Source organism: Porites lutea, chromosome 9 (genome assembly GCF_958299795.1).
Source record: "Porites lutea chromosome 9, jaPorLute2.1, whole genome shotgun sequence".
NCBI lineage: Eukaryota > Metazoa > Cnidaria > Anthozoa > Scleractinia > Poritidae > Porites > Porites lutea.
The window spans coordinates 23,223,615-23,240,575 of NC_133209.1; positions in this window are offsets into that span (position 1 = coordinate 23,223,615).

Below are 16,961 nucleotides of genomic sequence, written 5' to 3' on the forward strand. Positions count from 1 at the left end.
ACAGTGACGACAAAGACAACAGTGACAACGGTGACAACGGTTACAACAGCAACACAGCTACAACAGTGACAGCGGTGACAATGGTGACAACAGTGACAACAGTGACAACGGTGACAATGGTGACAACGGTGACAACGGTGACAACAGTGACAACAGTGACAACGGTGACAACGGTGACAACAGTGACAACAGTGACAACTATGACAATGGTAACAAGAGTGACAACTGTGACAACGGTGACAATGGTAACAACGAATACATCAGTGACAAAGGTGACAACGGTGACAACAGTGACAACGGTGACAAGAGTGACAACGGTGACAACGGTGAAAACAGTGACAAAGGTGACAACAGTGAGAACGGTGACAATGGTGACGACAATGACAACGGTGACAACAGTGACAACGGTGACAACGGTGATACCAGTGAAAACAGTGACAAGAGTTAGAACAGTAACAACGGTGACAACGGTAAACAACAAGGACAACAGTGACAAAGGTGGCAACGGTGACAACAGTGACAACAGTGCCAACAGTGACAATGGTGACAACAATGAAAACAAAGACAACTGTGAACACAGTGACACCGGTGACAACCGTGACAACAGTGACAACAGTGAGAACGGTGACAACGGTGACAACGGGGACAACAGTGACAACAGTGACAACGACGACAAAAGTTACAACAGCGACAACTGTGAAAACAATGACAATGGTGATGACAGTGACAACGGTGACAACGGTCACAACCGTGACAACGGTAACAACAGTGACGACGGTGACAACAGTGAGAAAAGTGACAACGGTAACAACGGTGACAACTTTACAATGATGACAACAGTGACAACAGTGACAACGGTGACAACGGTGACAACAGTGACAACATTGACAACGGTGACAACGGTAAAAACGATGATGACGGTGACAACGGTGACAACGGTGATAACGGTGACAACGGTGACAACAGGGACAACGGCGACAACAGTGACAACGGTGACAACAGTTACAACAGTGACAACGGTGACAACGGTGACAACTGTGTCAACTGTGACAACAGTGACGACGAAAACAACGGAGGCAACGGTGACAACGGTGACAACACTGACAATCGTGACAACCGTGACAACAGTGACAACGGTGACAACGGTGACAACGGTGACAATGGTGACAAGGGGGCCTCAGTGACAATAGTGCCAACAGTAACAGCAGTGGCAACAGTGGCATCAGTGACAACACTGACAACGGTGACAACGGTGACGACGGTGATTACGCTGACGATGGTGACAATGATGACAACGGTGACATCCTTGACATCAGTGCCAACAGTGACAGGAGTGCCACCAGTGATAGCATTGACAAGAGTAACGACAAAGACAACAGTGACAACAATGAAAACGGTGACAATGGTGACAACGGTAACAACGGTGACAACAGTGAGAACAGTAACAACGGTGACAACTGTTTCAATGGTGAGAAAGGTGACAACAGTAACAACGGTGTTAACGGTAACAACAGAGACAACCGTGACAACCGTGACAACGGTGACAACAGTGACAACGGTGACAACCGTGACAACAGTGACAATAGTGACAACAGTGACAACGGTGACAACGGTAACAACGATGACAACGGTGACAACAGTGACAACGGTGACAACAGTGACAACAGGGACAACGGTAAAAACGATGACAACAGTGACAACGCTGACAACAGTGACAACGGTGACAACGGTGAGAACAGTGACAACGGCGACAACAGTGACAACGCTGACAACAGTGACAACAGTGACAACGGTGACAGCGGTGACAACTGTGACAACTGTGACAACAGTGACGACGAAGACTACAGAGGCAACGGTGATAACGGTGACAACAGTGACAACGGTGACAAACGTGACAACAGTGAGAACGGTGACAACGGTGAGAACGGTGAGAATGGTGACAAGGGGCCCTTGGTTACAATAGTGCCAACAGTAACATCAGTGCCAACAGTGGCAGCAGTGACAACAGTGACAACAGTGACAACGGTAACAACGGTGACAACGGTGAGAACGGTGACAACGGTGACAACGGTGATGACGCTGACGATGGTGACAATGATGAGAACGGTGACATCCTTGACGTCAGTGCCAACAGTGACAGGAGTGCCACCAGTGACAGCATTGACAACAGTAACGACAAAGACAACAGTGACAACAGTGACAACAGTGAAAACGGTGACAATGGTGACAACGGTAACAACGGTGACAACGGTAACAACGGTGACAACAGTGAGAACAGCAACAACGGTGACAACTGTTTCAGTGGTGACAAAGGTGACAACAGTAACAACGGTGTTAACGGTAACAACAGAGACAACCGTGACAACCGTGACAACGGTGACAACGGTAAAAACGATGACAACAGTGACTACGGTGACAACAGTGACAACGGTGACAACGGTGACAACGGTGACAACGGCGACAGCAGTGACAATGGTGACAACAGTGACAACGATGACAACGGTGACAAGAGTGACAACTGTGACAACGGTGACAATGGTGACAACGAAGACAACGGTGACAAAGGTGACAACCGTGACAACCGTGACAAAAGTGACAACGGTGACAACAATGACAACGGTGACAACGGTGACAACGGTGACAACAGTGACAACGGTCACAATGGTGACAACGGTGACAACAGTGGGAACGGTGAGAACGGTGACAATGGTGACGACAGTGACAACGGTGACAACAGTGACAACAGTGACAACTGTGATAACAGTGACAATGGTGACAACGGTGACAATGGTGACAACAGTGACAACAGTGACAACGATGACAACGCTGACAACAGTGACAACTGTGACAACGGTGACAATGGTGACGACAGTGAGAACGGTGACAACAGTGACAACGGTGACAACCTTGATAACAGTAGCAACAGTGACAACGGTGACAACCTTGACAACGGTTACAACGGTGACAACGGTGACAACAGTGAGAACGGTGACAACGGTGACAACAGTGACAATAGGGATATCAATGACAACAGTGAGAACAGTGACAACGGTGAAAACAGTGCCAACTGTGCCAACAGTGACAGCAGTGCCAACAATGAAAACATTGACAACTGTGACAACAGTGACAACGATGACAACGGCGCAACAGTGACAACGGTAACAACAGTGACAACAGTGACAACGGTGACAACGGTGACAACAGTGACAACTGTGACAACGGTGAATACAGTGACAACTGTGACAACGGTGAATACAGTGACAACTGTGACAACGGTGACAACAGTGACTACATCGAGAACAGTGAAAACAGTGCAACAGTGACTGCAGTGTTAACAGTGACAGCAGTGACAACAATGACGACGAAGACAACAGTGACAACGGTGACAACGGTGAGAACTGTGACAACAGTGTCGACGAAGACAACAGAGGCAACGGTGACAACAGTGACAACGGTGACAACCGTGACAACAGTGACAACAGCAGTTCGGGAGTATGCCAGTTTTGGAAGAAGCGATTACGTCATGATTCCATTGTTCTGCTAAAAACACGCAAAAATAGGAATAAATAATCGCAATAAACAATGGAGCTTTTTTCAAAGCCTATTCCAGGTCTCCTCGTTCAATATCCGGGACTTCGGAGCTAGCAGTACCGACGAAGAAGCGTTCTCCTTGCTTTTTGAATTTCAAGGGGAGTTTCCTGCCACATTTCGGTAGTTAAAAGCGACAGATTTTAAATGGCCTTCGATGCCTCCGCCGCCATCTTGACGGGTATCGAATGTAAGTACATGACTTTATGTTTAGTTTTCAGTATCTTGCCGCATTTTTACGAAATCAAGACTAATTTTCCTCAAAACTACAACGTTTAAAGTGTGTTCAGGTAAAGTTTCATCGATGGCAACAACCTAGTAAAAATGGCAACCACACATTGAAAATTGCCAACGGACAGGAAGAGTTACTGATATTGATGGTTATGCCTTAGTCTGTCTATGTAGTTTTAGTTATAATCGATCATGTCTGTTTTTGGTCGTGTTCACCGGCAATGTATGCGACTCTCATCTAGAAATCACTTTATTGATCCAGATCATGTGTGTGGAATGAGTTTTAAATCATTGTGAGTAGGTTCTTATATTAATTTCTTTTATTTTGATCAGGATTTCCGTCCAAAATGTAGACAAACATCTGGACATATTACAAACATGTTGTCGCGTTTGTGCCAAAAAGCTGGGAAAAGGAACCAGGAAGACAAAATGCTAAATATCTTTAGAACGTCATATTTGTGCTCTGAGGGCAAAATATTGCTTTAGGTTCGCCTTATGTTCCACTCTAATGAAAAATTTAATGTCCAAATTCAACCCTACCTCAATAAAATTAAACATGTTTTTTTTTGTTTCTTTGTAGTGTGGTCACAGGCTTACCCCCACAAAAGCCCCTCCTTTGACCCTTTCAAAAATGGGTAAGAGGGAAATAGGTTGCAGGGGGGGCTTATATACCTTGTGAGTGGAAGCTCACACTCAATGACCATTCAACCGTAGAAGAGACTGTGGCCCTTATTTAAGGAGCTTTAAAGGAGATAGATGAGGAAGGAGTCATGGAAGTGGACGCTTGTGAAGATTTTCTCTGCATAATGTTCAATCGCTCGCGTCAAATATTGTTTATACTTTACAGATGCCAAATACATAATATGTTCAGTCCCTGTCCTGTGCAAAAGGTCAATCTGAAACATGAAAAATGCCACACTCTGCCCCGTCAATCCCTGTGCATGAGCAATAAGCCCACATTTGATGTCATAATATCGAATATGTGTGTATTTGAATAAATCCTAAATTATTGAGATTCTCTTGATGAAAAAGCATCTATGTTAATGCATCGTCTTCAACAAATCATCCTCTCTAATAAATAATACATGAGAGACATCTCACAAGATGACTATTGAAAATCGATGTCAGCTGCTACTGTCTTCATTATATCAATTAAGTTTTGGGTTTTTGGTTTTCATGTCCAAGAAGGTGTTAAAAAAACAAGATTTTGAGATAAAAGAGTGTGTATAATATGCGAGCCAGCGAGCCATGGCAGCGAGTCATGCAGGTCAGAATCAAAAACAGTAATACGGAAAGAATTAACTGTCAGGACCTAAAATAAAATGTTTATTTACAAAAAAACAAAATGTAACTAAATAAATTTTATTGTATCTTTACTCTGATGTGTGAGCTTTGTTTTCTTGAAAGTGCTGTTCAATAGAAACATGAAGAACTTATGTTGTGTCCATGCCAAGTGCAGTAATCAGTATTTTTTTGGGCCAAACCTTGTCTTGTAGAATTGTTTGAGGGTCCCCAAAGAGAAGACTTGGAGAAAAGTGCTCCTCAAAGTTACAATGCCTTTGGTTTAAAGGCAACCCCAGAGTTAAAAACAATAATTTAGTATTATTCGGATGTAACATCAAATCCGATACAAGAGGATATTTTGTAACAAACCATAACCTTGTTGATCTCTGACCTCTGGTGAAATCCAGTGGACTACAAGACTATAGAATACCATTTTAATCAATAGATCCATAAGCATGTAACAAGCATAATTCTTAGTTTTCCAATAGGTATATTAAATTCTAAAGAGCCTCTTGCATTTGTTAAGCTTGACCAAATAATCAGTGAACTTCAGAAAGTGGAATAATTGAAAGCAATAGGTTTTTTTGAAGCGGGACAAAAAAAATGATCAGGGATGATAAGTAAGATTTTCACTTTGTGGGTTTTCAAGAAGAAAACGCGGGCACAATACCCTCAGAAATCCCTTGTAAACCTGTTGCATACCTGGACGGAACCACTTCAAGACATAAACCAACAGAACATCATATTCGAAAAAACAGATATTTTACTCACAAATGACTCGCTTGCACCAAAACAATAACCTGAAATACAGCCGTCTTCTCCGGCCAGTCGCTCACTCGCGGGAGAGCAACAGAAGCACGGGAAAAGTACATTAAAACTTACTGTGAAAGCAAACATAAGGAAATGAATTATAGAACAACTCACTTTTTAGTTGTTTCCAAAGCATTCTTTTTTCCTTATGATATAAAAAAATAATGAAATAAATAGGCACAAACTTGTTAGCGTGCTTACCTATTTTCGATGTACTGATTACATACGCAGTGAGTACGCAGTGCCTACTAAGCGCGCGATAAGCGAAGAACTATAGCGCAAGAATGGTTACTCCCTGTCCTCAAGGTACTTCCCAATTCATAGTAACGAAAAGACAAATAAAAGGCTCGATAAAACACTCCTCTTCTCTCCCTTGTCCGCCATTTTGTATGTTTTGAAAACGACCATCGCCATGGTGATCATGTTATGGTTGGTGACGTAGACCATTGTTTTCGCTTCTTCCAAAACTGGCATACTCCCGAACTGAACAGTGAAACCGGGGACAACGGTGACAATGGTGACAACGATGACAACGGTGACATCCTTGACAACAGTGCCAACAGTGACAGTAGTGCCACCAGTGACAGCATTGACAACAGTAACGACGAAGACAACAGTGACAACAGTGACAACAGTGACAACGGTGACAATGGTGACAACGGTGACAACGGTGACAACAGTGAGAACAGTAACAACGGTGACAACTGTTTCAATGGTGAGAAAGGTGACAACAGTAACAACGGTGTTAACGGTAAGAACAGAGACAACCGTGACAACGCTGACAACGGTGACAACAGTGACAACGGTGACAACGCTGCCAACAGTGACAACGGTGACAACCGTGACAACAGTGACAACGGTGACAACGGTGACAACGGTGACAACGGCGACAACAGTGACAACGGTGACAACGGAGAAAACGGTAAAAACGGTGACAACGGTGACAACGGTGACAACAGTGCCAACAGTGACAGCAGTGCCAACAGTGACAGCAGTCACAACAGTGACAACAGTGACGACGAAGACAACTGTGAGAACGGTGACAACGGTGACAACGGTGACAACGGTGACAACAGTGACAACAGTGACAACGGTGACAGTAGCGACAACGGTGACAACAATGACAACAATGACAACAATGACAACAGTGACAACGGTGACAACGGTGAAAACAGTGAGAACAGTGACAACGGTGAAAACGGTGACAACAGTGACAACAGTGACAACGGTGACAACGGTTACAACGGTGACAACGGTGACAAGAATGACAACAGTTACAACAGTGACAACTGTGACAACGGTGACAACGGTAACAACGGTGACAACGGTGACAACAGTGACAACGGTGACAACGGTGACAAGTGACAACAGTGACAACGGTGACAACGGTGACAACGGTGACAACGGTGACAACAGTGACAACGGTGACAACGGTGACAAGTGACAACAGTGACAACGGTGACAATGGTGACAACGGTGACAACGGTGACAACAGTGAGCACAGTAACAACGGTGACAACTGTTTCAATGGTGAGAAAGGTGACAACAGTAACAACGGTGTTAACGGTGACAACGCTGCCAACAGTGACAACGTTGACAACCGTGACAACAGTGACAACGGTGACAACGGTGACAACGGCGACAACAGTGACAACGGTGACAACGGTGAAAACGGTGACAACAGTGACAACGGTGACAATGGTGACAACGGTGACAACAGTGACAACGGTGAAAACAGTGAGAACAGTGACAACGGTGACAACGTTGACAACAGTGACAACAGTGACAATGGTGACAACGGTTACAACGGTTACAACGGTGACAACGGTGACAAGAATGACAACAGTTACAACAGTGACAACTGTGACAACGGTGACAACGGTGACAACGGTGACAACGGTGACAACAGTGACAACGGTGACAACGGTGACAAGGGACAACAGTGACAACGGTGAGAACGGTGACAACAGTAACAACAGTGACAACGGTGACAACGGTGACAACGGTGACAACAGTGACAACAGTAACAGCAGTGACAACAGTGACAACGAAGACAACTGTGAGAACGGTGACAACGGTGACAACGGTGACAACGGTGACAATGGTGACAACGGTGACAACAGTGACAACAGTGACAACGGTGACAGTAGCGACAACGGTGACAACAATGACAACAATGACAACAATGACAACAGTGACAACGGTGACAACGGTGAAAACAGTGAGAACAGTGACAACGGTGAAAACGGTGACAACAGTGACAACAGTGACAACGGTGACAACGGTTACAACGGTGACAACGGTGACAAGAATGACAACAGTTACAACAGTGACAACTGTGACAACGGTGACAACGGTAACAACGGTGACAACGGTGACAACAGTGACAACGGTGACAACGGTGACAACGGTGACAAGTGACAACAGTGACAACGGTGACAACGGTGACAACGGTGACAACAGTGACAACGGTGACAACGGTGACAAGTGACAACAGTGACAACGGTGACAATGGTGACAACGGTGACAACGGTGACAACAGTGAGAACAGTAACAACGGTGACAACTGTTTCAATGGTGAGAAAGGTGACAACAGTAACAACGGTGTTAACGGTGACAACGCTGCCAACAGTGACAACGTTGACAACCGTGACAACAGTGACAACGGTGACAACGGTGACAACGGCGACAACAGTGACAACGGTGACAACGGTGAAAACGGTGACAACAGTGACAACGGTGACAATGGTGACAACGGTGACAACAGTGACAACGGTGAAAACAGTGAGAACAGTGACAACGGTGACAACGTTGACAACAGTGACAACAGTGACAATGGTGACAACGGTTACAACGGTTACAACGGTGACAACGGTGACAAGAATGACAACAGTTACAACAGTGACAACGGTGACAACGGTGACAACGGTGACAACAGTGACAACAGTAACAGCAGTGACAACAGTGACAACGAAGACAACTGTGAGAACGGTGACAACGGTGACAACGGTGACAACGGTGACAATGGTGACAACGGTGACAACAGTGACAACAGTGACAACGGTGACAGTAGCGACAACGGTGACAACAATGACAACAATGACAACAATGACAACAGTGACAACGGTGACAACGGTGAAAACAGTGAGAACAGTGACAACGGTGAAAACGGTGACAACAGTGACAACAGTGACAACGGTGACAACGGTTACAACGGTGACAACGGTGACAAGAATGACAACAGTTACAACAGTGACAACTGTGACAACGGTGACAACGGTAACAACGGTGACAACGGTGACAACAGTGACAACGGTGACAACGGTGACAACGGTGACAAGTGACAACAGTGACAACGGTGACAACGGTGACAACGGTGACAACAGTGACAACGGTGACAACGGTGACAAGTGACAACAGTGACAACGGTGACAATGGTGACAACGGTGACAACGGTGACAACAGTGAGAACAGTAACAACGGTGACAACTGTTTCAATGGTGAGAAAGGTGACAACAGTAACAACGGTGTTAACGGTGACAACGCTGCCAACAGTGACAACGTTGACAACCGTGACAACAGTGACAACGGTGACAACGGTGACAACGGCGACAACAGTGACAACGGTGACAACGGTGAAAACGGTGACAACAGTGACAACGGTGACAATGGTGACAACGGTGACAACAGTGACAACGGTGAAAACAGTGAGAACAGTGACAACGGTGACAACGTTGACAACAGTGACAACAGTGACAATGGTGACAACGGTTACAACGGTTACAACGGTGACAACGGTGACAAGAATGACAACAGTTACAACAGTGACAACTGTGACAACGGTGACAACGGTGACAACGGTGACAACGGTGACAACAGTGACAACGGTGACAACGGTGACAAGTGACAACAGTGACAACGGTGACAATGGTGACAACGGTGACAACGGTGACAACAGTGAGAACAGTAACAACGGTGACAACTGTTTCAATGGTGAGAAAGGTGACAACAGTAACAACGGTGTTAACGGTGACAACGCTGCCAACAGTGACAACGTTGACAACCGTGACAACAGTGACAACGGTGACAACGGTGACAACGGCGACAACAGTGACAACGGTGACAACGGTGAAAACGGTGACAACAGTGACAACGGTGACAATGGTGACAACGGTGACAACAGTGACAACGGTGAAAACAGTGAGAACAGTGACAACGGTGACAACGTTGACAACAGTGACAACAGTGACAATGGTGACAACGGTTACAACGGTTACAACGGTGACAACGGTGACAAGAATGACAGCAGTTACAACAGTGACAACGGTGACAACGGTGACAACGGTGACAACAGTGACAACAGTAACAGCAGTGACAACAGTGACAACGAAGACAACTGTGAGAACGGTGACAACGGTGACAACGGTGACAACGGTGACAATGGTGACAACGGTGACAACAGTGACAACAGTGACAACGGTGACAGTAGCGACAACGGTGACAACAATGACAACAATGACAACAATGACAACAGTGACAACGGTGACAACGGTGAAAACAGTGAGAACAGTGACAACGGTGAAAACGGTGACAACAGTGACAACAGTGACAACGGTGACAACGGTTACAACGGTGACAACGGTGACAAGAATGACAACAGTTACAACAGTGACAACTGTGACAACGGTGACAACGGTAACAACGGTGACAACGGTGACAACAGTGACAACGGTGACAACGGTGACAACGGTGACAAGTGACAACAGTGACAACGGTGACAACGGTGACAACGGTGACAACAGTGACAACGGTGACAACGGTGACAAGTGACAACAGTGACAACGGTGACAATGGTGACAACGGTGACAACGGTGACAACAGTGAGAACAGTAACAACGGTGACAACTGTTTCAATGGTGAGAAAGGTGACAACAGTAACAACGGTGTTAACGGTGACAACGCTGCCAACAGTGACAACGTTGACAACCGTGACAACAGTGACAACGGTGACAACGGTGACAACGGCGACAACAGTGACAACGGTGACAACGGTGAAAACGGTGACAACAGTGACAACGGTGACAATGGTGACAACGGTGACAACAGTGACAACGGTGAAAACAGTGAGAACAGTGACAACGGTGACAACGTTGACAACAGTGACAACAGTGACAATGGTGACAACGGTTACAACGGTTACAACGGTGACAACGGTGACAAGAATGACAACAGTTACAACAGTGACAACTGTGACAACGGTGACAACGGTGACAACGGTGACAACGGTGACAACAGTGACAACGGTGACAACGGTGACAAGGGACAACAGTGACAACGGTGAGAACGGTGACAACAGTAACAACAGTGATAACGGTGACAACGGTGACAACGGTGACAACAGTGACAACAGTAACAGCAGTGACAACAGTGACGACGAAGACAACGGTGACAACGGTGACAGCGGTGACAACGGTGACAACGGCGACAACAGCGACAACAGTGACAACGGTGACAACGATGACAACAGTGACAACGATGACAACTGTGACAACAGTGACAACGGTGACAACGGTGACAACGGTGACAATGGTGACAAGTGACAACAGTGACAACAGTGACAACGGTGACAACGGTAACAACGGTGACAACAGTGACAATAGTGACAACAGTGACAACGGTGACAACGGTGACAACGGTGACAACTGTGAGAACGATTATAATAGTGACAACGGTGATTAGTGACAACGGTGACAACGGTGACAACAGTGACAACGGTGACAACGGCGACAACAGTGACAACGGTGACAACGATGACAACAGTGACAACGATGACAACTGTGACAACAGTGACAACGGTGACAACGGTGACAACGGTGACAATGGTGACAAGTGACAACAGTGACAACAGTGACAACGGTGACAACGGTAACAACGGTGACAACAGTGACAATAGTGACAACAGTGACAAAGGTGACAACGGTGACAACGGTGACAACAATGACTACGGTGACAACGGTGACAACTGTGAGAACGATTATAATAGTGACAACGGTGATTAGTGACAACGGTGACAACGGTGACAACAGTGACAACGGTGACAACGGCGACAACAGTGACAACAGTGACAACGGTGACAACAGTGACAACGCTGAGAACGGTGACAACGGTGACAACGGTGTTAAATGTATTAATTACAAATTGAAGTTGGATATGGCAATAATGCAGCTGAAATCACTCGAAAAAGTCAAAATATTGTCCTTACATTTAACTTGACAGGAGATCACTTCAAATTAAAGAAAACAAAACTCGTACCAATTTACTTGGGATTTGAGTTAAAAGCAAACTTGACGAATTAAAAGAGGTCTGGCATAACCTACATGTAGCTTGTTTAACTGTAGTCTGGCCGCTGCATACTGAAATTGATCTCAAAACTTTAAAGGAGGACTCGTCGGGCTCAAATTTTTAGAGGCTCGGATTGAAACTGTTATGCTATTTCAGTATTTAGAAGTTTTATTTTATTAGCTTCCTCAGATAGTGATGAGCATGTGCCAGTGAGGCAAAAACGGTAAACAAAGAGTCGCTTATGGTAGTAGTTCATCTGCGAGCCGCTTTAATTTCAGTGCTAGAATTTTTAATCTACCATGTTAATTAAGGATTTAATAAAGTCTTTCAATATCAAGATCTTGTGAGAGAAGTTCGAAAAATGTGGGATGTAAAGGCAAAGGTGATTCCGGTGGTAATGGGAGCATTAGGATCAGTACCAATGGTTATTGATGTTGAAATCTCTGTGAAACTGATCCAGAAATGTGCATACATACATACATACATACATACATACTTTATTGACTTTCCCAAGGGGCTTTTCAAAGACAATACATGATCCTATTTACAATTAAGAAATGTTTTAAAATATATATAAAATTACAATTCTTTAAGTAATTTAGTACGTAAACGAGTTTTAAAAACATCAATCGAGTTACACAGTTTAAAGGAATTGTCTAGGGAGTTCCATAAGTTCACAGTTCTATAGAAAAATGTTCTCTGACCGGCAGCTGTTCTAAAAAAGGGAATTTGTAAAAGCTGTGAATTTCTGGTGCTACGTCGGCTAACCTCTGCTCGCTTTATGAATTTTGATGTAAGGTATTCAGGGGCTTGACCGGTCATACATTTAAAAGCCATTGTAGCGTTCCGGTAATAAAGCTGACTGGGAACTGAAAGCCAATTTAGCTCCTTGCGAATTGGTGTAACATGGTCAAATTTACGCGCGCCGCTAACAATACGGTAAATATATCAAACTTATTTTCCAGTACCGCATTCTTTACAAGAACGAAATGCTCACGGCATTTGAGCGAGCGAACATTAAGATGTGCGGTTTAAACATTGCCATTTGACTTTTCTGACTTGTCTCCACTAGAGCAGTTTGCAGGTCCAGGGTTAAGTTCCACATCATGTAGCAGTTGTATAACAGGTCTAAAGGTAGAGGTTGAGTTGGCGTAGTAGGCTGTAGTAGCGCTTGCTCGTTTCACTCTCATACTGATAGTGACATGCACGTGTGTCCGCCATTTTGTACAGTGTCTCGTATCCCAGTTTACCTCTTTAACCGACGAGGAATGCGGGAAACATAGACCAAAGTACTCGCTGGTAAAAGAATAATCTTGTTTATCTTTCCTCAAGGTATGAACAAGACACAAAATAAGTACAAGTCCAATAACTCGCGAGCTCAGAATCGCACGTCTGCCTTCCTTCATGATCGAATCGCTAGATGAAATTTCTTTGTACTCCAAGTATGCAAAAACAATTACTATAACTTAACTTTGCTCTACTGCAATTACCAAAACAAGACGGCGTGCATTTTGTTCTTTGTCCTAAAGAGGGTTGGGGCCAGCAAAAACTTTTTAAGGAAAGTGCTCGAGATGTTGAGGAGAGGAAATCAAACACTAGACAGTGTTCTTTGGCTACCCTAGGCAACTTGTTGTTACCCGAAGCCAGAGAAGAGCTGCCGCGAAACCAGCTAATCCTTTTAGGCCACGTCAGGCTACCCTTTGCACCCTTCGTTTTCGGGCAGTTTGCATTATTACGTTTGATACTGCATAATGATAAATATAATAATAAAATAAACCAGGCTTCTGTAGATCAGTCTGAAGACCGTTGGCTGTGGATTTGTGTCCCAAGGAAATCCAAAGATTTGTTTTCCTTGTCTCGCGTGGTTCCCTGATTACGATTGGCAAGATTAATGCTAAGTGGGATTTATGGGTCAGCTCTATCTAGCTCTATTTACCCTCTTCTCTGTTCCATTCTTTTGTTGCAATAAGTGCTACGAGGAAAAACATTTCAATGTACCCTTTCAGAGTAAAATTATTTATTCCATGCTCCTTAAGCACCATAATCATATTTTAAGGGATGCTTTGATTCAAACACTATAGCGAAATGAACGCGTTTGTACAAACTACTTTCCGATAATTCGTCATCATTGTTACACTTGCATGCCATTATTCACTCTTGTCTTATCGTTTTAAAACGGCCAGTTTTCCCGTTGTTCAAACGCTTTCTAGGCTGTCCACCTTGCAAATTACTATTCCTCGGAAAAAAAACAAGTCGTGTACTGAATTAGGAAAAACGACCGCCTTATCTACATTTATTCTCGGTTTGCTTCCATTTTTATTTCACACTCATAGCTTATTACAGTGTATAACCGCCTTTAAAAAAGCTCGTCTGAGACTGTTAACCTCCTGGCGCCAATTCTTTATAATTACAGTTGCAAGGGATGCAGCTTTCGCTCGGGGAACAATGGTTAAACATGCAGGGGTCTACAAAGCATTCAATCTGCTGGTCTTTTGGGCATGATGTTAGGCTACATAAATGTGAAGGAAACAATGAAGTGATTAGATTTGCCGAACAAAAAAAATGGAACAAAGGGAAATCTACACTCAAAGAACAATATGGCAAAATAATTTGGGGAAAAAAACTAATAGGTATAGTTTGGGTGGACATACGTTAATTATGATTGGATGGTGGTATCAGAAGTCAAACAGTAACGAATTTAAAAGCGCTTGTCCATTTCATTGACCCCAGAAAACGTCTCATCAAAAACTTCCAGTGATCCTCTCTTCGGAGACTGAGTCTCTTCCCAACTCAGCCGAGTTGGGAAGGGACTGAAGGGAACTCAGTAAATACGTATCGTTTGGCACTCTTCCGACAGACTTGCTTTCAACCTAAAAAAATGAGTCAAACCAACAAAAAATAAAAACATAAACACTAGCAGTTAAGAAGGAAGAATCCACGACAAAAAATATTACTCCCCCCAAAACAAAAGAACTGCAAGACTATAGCCGTACTTCCTCCACGTCTTTGAATTAAACTTTTTGTTTATTTAGTTTTAGAAAAAAAAATAGAAATAATTCGCGGGATATGAATAAAGTTAAAAAATAGAGTTTGAGGGGAATTATTATTTATTTACTAGATTAAAACAGTTTACTACGGTCACCCGTTAACTCGCAGTGCTTATGTTTGTGGACTAAAAACATGGCATCAAACATAATTTTTTTACCTCTAAAAGTGCTGATTAAATTGAACTTCAATCAAAAGAACTTCCTCGTTGCGAATGGAACTTTAGGTTATTGATTTGGTTTCCACTGCCACCTGCCCATAGCAAGCCTGTAGAAATGATTAAGAAAAGTCCAATCAGTTCTAAACCAAAGCTGGGATCATCCGCCGAGCTTATCATCAGCTTGATGCCGTTTCACCAAGCTTTAATTGGCTGACTGCTGGATTGTTCGCCTGTTTTTTATTGACTACTAATACTGCCTTTCAGTTTTTGGTTTAGCGAATGGGCCGGTCATTTAAATATTGCTCTGGTTCAGTTCTCATGCTGTCCTCCGAAATAGACACACTAGCGCTTGATTGTTTACGAGTTGACTTGGTCATGGTGAAAATATAACGCTGCTTCTAGACCTTCTAAACAGTATTTTATTGACGATAGTTGGCTATAGGTAATTTATCCATCTTGAAAAATCTCTGCTGAAAAAGAGCTTTATAGAAGTCAGACACCTGGCACTAAATTATCTTGTTACCTCTACTCAAGATAGCTAAGCGATTTAAAGCCGGCCATTTTGAGTGGTTTCTCGACACTTTAGCGAGAAATTCCGATGAATGATCACTATTATAAAAATGAAAATCTGTTCCAAGCGGGTAATGACAAGTAACTCTAACGGGTTTTTTGTTCAGTTATGGTTAGTGTAAAACGGAATAATCACTGACAAGCACCTGATATCTGATGAGCGACGATAGTTTTCTCAGTTAAAGATAAATCATGACTGGTAAGAGATTCTCTTTTCTCAGAGAAACGCAGCGGATCAGTTTCTTGAGTATCTTGCGTACCACACATGGCGACATCATTGCTAACGTTGGATCCGAGTAGATTTCATCGTTCAGGAGCACCCTAGCATTGTTAAACGTATTTTAGTATTTAAGCGGTAGATATAGGCATATTTTTATCCCCTAAAAGTTTTTCATCCGTTCGGATTTCCTAGCTGAAAGTCTAGTGATCCGAAATTATAGGGATCAAAACTGACCTTTTCGAAAATTTCAGCCAGAAAAAAGGCTCTCGAAAATTCTAGGTAACCTTTTTAGGGTAAAAATCCGTTAAAAATGAGCAATTATACAATTATTTAGATGTTCGAAAATCCTAGGAGAGGCAGGCAACCAAGAAATTTTAGAACAAATGTTCCGAAAATTCTAGATCTCAAACCGTCTTCCGAACAGATATTTTACGAAAATTGACGTTGGGTGCCCCTGATCGTTCAAATAGTTTGCGCGTAATGTAAAATGGCGTGTTATAATCAGTAGTAACCGTAGTGATTTGTTGCGATTTTTAGCCCCAATTCATTTTCTGGAACTGTAAGTGGCTACTTTCTGCTGCGGCTTATGAAGGCTAAACAAGAGAGTATAAACCTCGCATTCCAATTTGCGTCGTTCAGAGAGTTATTACAGAGTATGAAAACTAAGAGTGCAACCTTCGCTTTTTCCATTCTCGGCCAGAAAAATTAGCA